Consider the following 8,980-nt stretch of genomic DNA (forward strand, 5'->3'; position numbering starts at 1 on the left):
AAACGAAGACACAGACAAGCGTTACTGACACTCATCGAAGTATTGCGGCTAAACACATTCCTTATATGCAAGTAAAATATACCAGCAAGTCTAAATGTGATTGAAAATTCAGATTTTGTTTAAAGTATGTAGTAATTTGTCTTGATCTCGTTTTTCCATTAAACGGTTTCCCAAAGATATCTTAGTCAAAATGAAAGCAACATGTATGCGGTGACACAGAGTTGACATATACTATTGCGTTTGCACATCTTAATTATAAATAAGTCTGTAAAAAGATCCTTTTGAAGCACAGAACGCAACGAAGCAACTTAAAGTGAGCAAGTAATTGTAGGTTATTAACTTTGTATCGAGAAATATGCACGATTTCTGCAGCAGAAATATTGCGCGACTTTAGGAAGAACGAATGCATATTTCTCGATGCAAATCTAATAATCTTTTTATAGCATACACATACTACACGTGTAATCATTATATTAATGATATAAATTTGTTCTTTAGCCGGAGTAGAACTGAAAATATCGTCGTTATAGAACTCATAAACATGACGACATCAATAAAACTGACGTCATAATTGACGTCACGCACCCGATATGAAACTGGAACGTCAATATGGAAACATATTTCTTGCACACCGGACTGGCGTTTCCGTTGATTTGCCATGCCGGCAAAACCCATCTGGCACCCCGATGCCAGATGACTCTCGTGCTGTTAATGACAACTAGCGCTTCAGGCATTGATTATATATTGTTGATGTGAATTAAGAAAATATCAGGTACCTTGATAGTTTCTCTCCGTGTCTTATACATGTAGTATATTTCTCGGTCCAAAATACGTTATTTCACGGTAAGAACATACCGTTACGCTACAAACGATAAAACTAAAGTGAAACTTTGTTATTGTGCGTCACTGAAACGTCATAGCATCATTTCTGCTAACGGACGTTAATTTCCCGCGCTTTGTATACATACTCTACTATAAGAAAGAGTGCTGCAAAGAAAGTCTCTCTATTTGCTTAATTTATTCTATTATTTGTAAAATACGTTATGCAATAAAAATAATCTGTCAGAATAAAAGCTTATATGTATACGATGTGCAAGAAAAAATATCTGTGCAAAATTCTAGAAGTAATGCTTCACGATCCGGATTATCTATACAATATTGATTATTGGCGTACGCATGTATCAGTTATCACGTGTTCTTACGTGCACACGTACTATCTAATACGTGTGAATGTATAAGTTTCAGTTTTATTTTATTTATTCCATAAGGCTATTAGCCCATCATGGCATAACAAGCATACATACAGATATGACGAACAGTGAAAACATATATATAATTACATACACTTCAATGTGGAGAAGGTCTGACAAATATGTTTTGCAACCTTTTCATTTAACATAAATGATTTAGATTATGTTAATACAATATTTCTTTTAATGTATCAACTACACTTGTATATAAAATAATGATATAGTAGACACATTCATTCTGATAAAATTTCAGGAATTACACAATCTATAAATTCTGCATTTCTTAGTGAGAATTGACAGTTATGCAGTTGCATAACATTTATATTGTCAAACGATAAACACATTAATATACATATGCACACACAAAAATACTAACTGCGGCTAAGCGACCGATCTTACCGAAACGAAAAGTAAGAAAGGCTACTTATTTTAACATCAATATACTATATCCACAAATTTATCAATCTTACAAAAACATACATGCAAGACAGATACCATGGATAAATTTCTTCAAAACACATAAAGTAAAGATAAGGAAGTAGCCTCAGGATGATTGACTTAAAGATGGTTATTTTCTTTTATACAAAAACGTGATTGTAGTGAAATCTCATTCATGTCTAAAAACATTTATTCACGTGTACCATATAACCTGTCGTTTCTTCTTTGAAATGCTTTATATACATAAATTCCTAGTTTTCTTAAATATATGGTATTCTCTAGCGTTAACAACTCAATAAATTTGAACATATTTGGATGTTTCCAATACCTTTTATGTATGTAAAGTTTTCTTAAATCAGAGTACATTGAACATTCAAGTATGAAATGATATTCATCTTCTAGCTTATTACATATTACACATTTTCTATCAATCACTGGGATTCTTACTGGTCTTGCCCATCGACCTGCTTCTATTTGTAACCTATGAGATGACACTCTTAATCTTACAAAAGATTGACAAAGTTTATTAACCGTGAAATAATCTAAATAATCTTGAAATTTAAAATTTGCAATAGTTCTATAAAATAATGCTCTAGTCGATTCTTGTAACTTTTCATGCCAATTCTGTACAAAATTATCTTTTAGTCTTTGCTTAACTATTTCTAAAAACATATCAGCATTACCTACGCTTTGTTGCAGCCAAACTTCGTAAAAGCCAAGAGAACATAAAAGTCCTTTTAATTGAGAACACCAGTTCTGTCTTCCTGGGTTAGTTTCAAAATCATTTTTCAATACCTGATAAATTCTACTTATATACTTGTTCTCTTTACTACCTAAGATTTTTATCCAGTATTTAATAACATTAAATAAGTGTCTACAGTGTAAGGATATTCTACCTAGTTCTCCATATATAAAATCATTCAGTATTGGGGCAATTAAAGTATCAAATAAATCCATCTTATGTCTAGGTTTAATATACGTAAATTTATATAGGTATTTCTCTAAACTAAAAATTGCTTTCTGTGCTTGTCCTGCTAACGTTGTTTGCGCAGTGCTAAAAGAGCCTCCACATGTAAAAACAATACCTAGATATGTAAATTTCGTAACAATTTCAATTAAGTTTCCGTTATAATAAAACGCCAGATCCCTGGCCAATCTACCACCCCTTTTGAATATCATCACTTTAGTTTTGGATACATTTACTTTTAATTTCCAAGTATTACAATAATCATTTAACAAATGTATACATTGTTGCAATTCTTCAGCAGAATTGGCGAAAATGGCAATGTCATCGGCGTACAAAAATCAGAAAAAGTTTAAACATATGAATATCAAGGCCCTCAATACCACTATGTATAAATGTTTCTTCCAGATCATTCAGCAGCATAGAAAAAAGAAAGGGAGATAAGCACTCCCCCTGTCTGACACCGAGTGAACATGTAAACTCTTCGCTCAAGTTGTTCAAGTATTTTACCTTTGATTTCACACAATCATACATCGATTGAATTATATTTAAAATGTTTCCACGTAATCCTAATCTAATAAGTTTGTACCAGAGATTTTCTCTAACAACATAATCAAATGCTTTACTATAATCAACAAATAGACAGAAAAGTTGCTTCCCTTGATTTAAAAAAATGGAAATTAAACCATTTAATACAAACACATTATCTATAGTACTCATGTTTGATCTAAAGCCAGCTTGAGCCTCAACATATACATTATAAGACTCAGCCCAGTTTTTCAATCTAGTATTTATGACACTTGTAAATAATTTACCTAGACTACTTAATAGTGTAATTCCTCTGTAGTTTTCAACATTATTAATACTTCCTTTCTTATGTAAAGGAATGACGTAACCTTCTGACCATCTGTCAGGGAAGTATCCTATTTCAAAAATTTTGTTAAACAAAATATACAATAACGGTACAAAAATGTCCTTTCCTGCAATGAAAAATTCATTAAGTAATAAATCCGGACCTGCAGAACGATTGTGTTTTAATTGGTTTATTGCTATTCTAATTTCATTTTCAGATATAATAGTATTCAACTCTTCAAACATAACTTTAAATTCATTTTCCCTATATCTATTGTTAAATTCTAATACATCTTCGTCAGGTACAAACAATCTATCTTCTGGGTTATTCACTGCTCTAAAATATTGCTCAAACGTTGATAGAGGAATACTTGTTGGTTTAACGCCAGCAGCTTCTTTCAACATTTTCCAGTTTCTACGTGCATTTTTAAACCTACAGTTTTCAAGTTGGGAAGTTTTCTGCTTATCGTATTCATATCTACACTTTCTCAATAAACTCTTATATTCTGATCTAGCTTTTACCATATTTACTCTATTTTCATCACACGGATTATTACGATATCTATTTAACAATCGAAAAAATACATTTCTTTTCTCATAACACTCGTCATTATACCAGGGATTTTCATTTTTTACAAAATATTCCCCAGTTGTATTAATACCTGACTTGATAGACTTCTTAAAAAATGGTGACGCCACACTATCTATTGTATCTTCGAAACTTTTCAAAGATTGTAGACTGATGGCTTTTTTGCATGAGAATCCCACATCCAAAGCGAAATTTCAAGCACATGGTTGAGATGGCAAGTGACTCGAAGTCAGCGACCACTCGGCCTCGGAGGTCTTTCACGTAATGACTTACTACGGGCGCATAGAATATACAATGCCCTTTTAAATGGTTTTTGTAAAATTCATACAAAATCTTATTAGAGATCTTGCGGATCATACATTAAAGGCGCTCGCTGTATTTTTTATTCGGACGTGTCGATATTTACCCCAACACCGTTCGAATTGGTTGTTCCTAATCCCCGCGTACAGGTTACAACACATTAAATAGCTGTTCTTCTGTATTATATATAAAATTATTGACATATTTCCAATGGCCGCAGCACACATCAGGACCCATTTTAAATGTCTGTAACTTACATTTTCTTGAAGAATATTGTCAGTGCTGAATAAAAATCAAAAGAAACGTGGGGGTCATGTTTGATGCAAGAAAAATATTTTCAGTCTAACACACAAACTGCAAAATCAGCTAAAAAATGAGACCCCAAATTGTAGTGGTGGTGTATGATCTAAGTTTCCGTGAAAAATTCTGTCATGTTGTTATTTCATTATGAAAATGCTACCTACATGTCAAGCATACATCTGTCATGTGATTTTAGCAAAAAAATGCAAAGAAAATAAGGAAAATAGCTCAACAGAGCAAAAAACCTGAGGACTATTTGTATCCGCCATTATGCGACTACCATTTTTTTCGCGCCATTGTTTTTATTTAGTGTGTGTATGCCTACATCCGTTTTCGGGAACTATCGGTTTTGTTCGGAGAATAGCGGAAACTTACATCTATAACATCATAATACTTCAGAAACACGTAAAAATTCGTTTATTAAGAAATCTGCCGTATGATAATTTGATATATCTATAATTAATGATTTATTAAAATTATTAGATTAGTCAAAGAGCTATAAAAATAAATAGATTGGCAACTTGAAAGGCATATAGAGCAAATCTCGCCAACCTCCCGTGACAAAAAAACGAGATCTCGTTTACCGAAAGTGGCGCTTTCTCCACGCACCATTTTGTATGCGAAAGCAATTATTCATCGGTAAAATAATTATCACCGTATGACCACGCTTCTTTCGATGGCAAAAAAAACGTGTACTTCGTGTCTTAAGACCATTTCAAATTAAACTAATTTTGTTTTAGAAGCTAACATGTATTTTAGATGTAGTTTTAAAGGTACAAATTGTAACTCCATGCTCGCCGATGTTTGTTTTTAGTAAGATAACGCCGAATCACGCTCTGACACGAGCTCACGCGAGATTACAGCCAGTTGCCATTCTGTGTATTTTATACTTCTTTGGATTAGTATTGTGTCAACTTTTATATACTTCCATGTATAAAAATATTTAAAAATATCAACAACCGCGAAATGCATTTCTAATAGACTTCAGTTTCCGTACATTTCCGCCATTCTCCGTACAAAACATTGTTCCCGAATATCGATAAACACTAAAACAGTTTTCGTAGCATTTGTTGAGAAGCCTTTAACCTACACCCTTCAAACTTGGTAGGATGATTGGCTAAATGGAGTAGATAACCCCTATTGCTTTTTTAAGATCAATCAGTTAAAGGTTAAGGATGAAGCAGCCGGAATGATTCCTCTTTGTTTCTTCCTTTAAGAATACAGAAAAAACAGTTTCTTCAGTCACACCTTAAGCCAGTTTATTCCAGATGTTCCTCAGGTGAGCGACCTAGGACCAGTTGGTCCTCTTGTTAACTATATTTGCCTAAGTCTGTGGACAAAAACAGAATACTGTCAAGAGTTTGGCTGAATATATGTCCTTGTTTGAAATGAAAATTGAATACGTATTTTGTACCAACAAGCGTTCTATAAATGCCCGCCACACCCCACCTCGTTGTAAGTTTATGTAAGCCAAATCTAATATGGTGACCTACAAATTTTCATAACCAAATACATGCGCAGAGTCGATAAAATAGCAGAAATACCAACTTAAGATCGACAAAAATATGAAAAAATAACCATCGGGTCTGCAGAACAACTATTGCTTTTATTTTACAAAATCAATTTCTTTTGATTTCTCTGAGCATGTTTCCACTAGAAGTATTGTTTTCTGTCATAAAAATGCTTAGATTTCAAATTTATGCTAGGTATTGTACTTTACTGAAATACATGGTATGAGTATGGAAATTTTGAAAAATGTTCAAAATAGCATCATATATGGGGGCAAATAAAACTGAAACAGTGCTGGTGAGTATTTTTATTTCATTTTTCAACACATCATAACATGATCTTGTAATACAGAACAATTTCATCAAAATCTATTATTGCAAAAAAAATCAAAAAAAAATCACGAAACTACCGCGAGCGCCTTTAACTCTATAAGAAGATCTTTGTAAAGGATATCTATTGAACAAACAAAATATGTTCATAACAAGTAAGGAAAATGTAAAACTATACGGGATTTCAGTAAAATCATACGGTCTAATCAACTGTGAATTTTAAAAAAGCGAGGGGATTAAACAGATGTAGTAAAATAGCGAAATAATCATGAATAAATACTTCAGTCACTGCGAACATAGATTGGAGGGAAGAAATAAGTAATAATTTAATGAGATTGTTGAAAAGCAAGTTTTATTTTGTTTCTAGAGAAAGGGACGCAGTAAAATGCAAATTTGTCTGAGATTAAAATAAATGCTTATCTTTGCATGAATTTCAATTTGAAGAAAGGAAAAGGGCGATTCAGTAAAACGCGAAAGTAAAAGAGATTCGAGTTACTGCACAACTTTCATTAATTGAGTTTGAAAAAGAAAAGTAAAATGGTGATGCAATAAGCGGCAGAAGTACGGCGGATCTTAGTAAATGCACAAGTTCCGTGAATTTAAAAAGGACAGTGGTAGATGAAAACAACGCGAAACAATGAAATTTACAGTAAATGCACGTGTTTAAAAAAGGACGAAGGAGAAAGAAATGCAGTATTGTATAAAATTATAAAATTGTTGTGTTCCTCCAAGTATTAAAACCTTAAACACTTTCTGTTTCAGGTTCTCTATCCACTTTTAACGTACAATGTGAACATTGAAATGCATAACATTTATACACTTTTTAAAATTGATTGTATGAGTAATGTTTCAACTGCACAACACTATTGTGTAGGAGTCACCGCGACAATGCTTACAAAATTCCATGGTATCTAAAATAAATGAAAGTATTTCTATAGGGAACACCTGAAGATACTTGTTTCTATTGTAGAGCATTAACTATACGTTTTAATTCATGCTGAAATTGTATAATTATATGATTGTTTGTATCCATTTCAAAGACTTTTATTCCAGCCTGCATAAGACTATAATGTAAATTGATAGCTTAGCTTGTGAACGACAAATGTGTCATGCTGATTAAATTGTTGTACCTTGCTAAGACATCATCCAGTCATTTATGAAAGTGTCCAAGAAATGGTCTCGACGTAAAGAGAAAATGTACATACGAATTTTCTACTATTTAAAATGGTAATTTGAGACTTTGCGACACTGTATATGAGACGTTGTCACATATTTTCTGTTATCGTTGCGACCTTGCAGCATTTATGTAATGTAACGATTACTGAAAGCATAAAGGGAAGTAATTCCATTAATATGCAAATTTGTAAACCTGTCGATTGTCATTGGAGTAAAATGACAGTATATAAGCACATCAAATCACCATTGGTGATGAGCTAGCTTTTCACTGACGGGATTTGTGTGGCACTGAAACGTTACAAATGGTGGCAGCGGTGGGATGAAGTCAACTGCCGGACTGGAGTTGCCTTACCCATGTTTTTCCTAGGCCAAATCACGGGACGAGATTTCTCGGAGGGGAAAGTAATGTAACGATTACTGAAAGCATAAAGGGGAGTAATTCCATTAATATGCAAATTTGTAAACCTGTCGATTGTCATTGGAGTAAAATGACAGTATATAAGCACATCAAATCACCTTTGGTGATGAGCTAGCTTTTCACTGACGGGATTTGTGTTGCACTGAAACGTTACAGTAGCTTACATAAGTTTATTTGTATCTAGTTCGTTTTATCTTTAAAATTGCTGCAAATAGCTAATATATAGCTTTCATACATTAAACTCACCTTTTCAGTTATGAAAACGTAGAATCAATGCTTTATTACACATAATAAATGAATCAACAATGTCGTACGGAGCGACACAGTAACAATCGTCGTTGAGATGTTGTCACATGTTATCGTTGTGACTTGACTTACGTTGGAACGTACGTTCTCCCGGAGTGAAATTGTTGTGCGTCTTCACACAACCGAAACCGGAAACCGTAAATAAAGATGTCTGTGCTGTCGTCGGGACCTATGTCCTGAGTTAAAAGCAATATGTATGTCTGGACTGTACGAATTCGTGAAATATGTATTTTAAAAATTCGAAGATGTTTTATTTTATTTTAATATTTTTTTATTTCATTATAACCCAGTTATCATTAAATTTGTTGTATCAGATTCTATTATCTTAACTTATGTGTTTCCCCTCTGGGACACCACAGGGGAATTAGATAACATCGCTACGATCCCGCTATTTACCATAACTAAGGATCACGGAAATCAGGCTAGGGTTTTCACCCGTGAACATCTTTAAGATAAATGTTTGTCGTTCGTCGAAAATGCCTCGACAAATGCCATTCAATGATTTTTTTTCAATATACTTTCTTTCTTTAGTTAGGGCTATCACTTGCC

This window comes from Mercenaria mercenaria, chromosome 10, assembly GCF_021730395.1.
Source record: "Mercenaria mercenaria strain notata chromosome 10, MADL_Memer_1, whole genome shotgun sequence".
NCBI classification, from domain to species: Eukaryota; Metazoa; Mollusca; class Bivalvia; order Venerida; family Veneridae; genus Mercenaria; species Mercenaria mercenaria.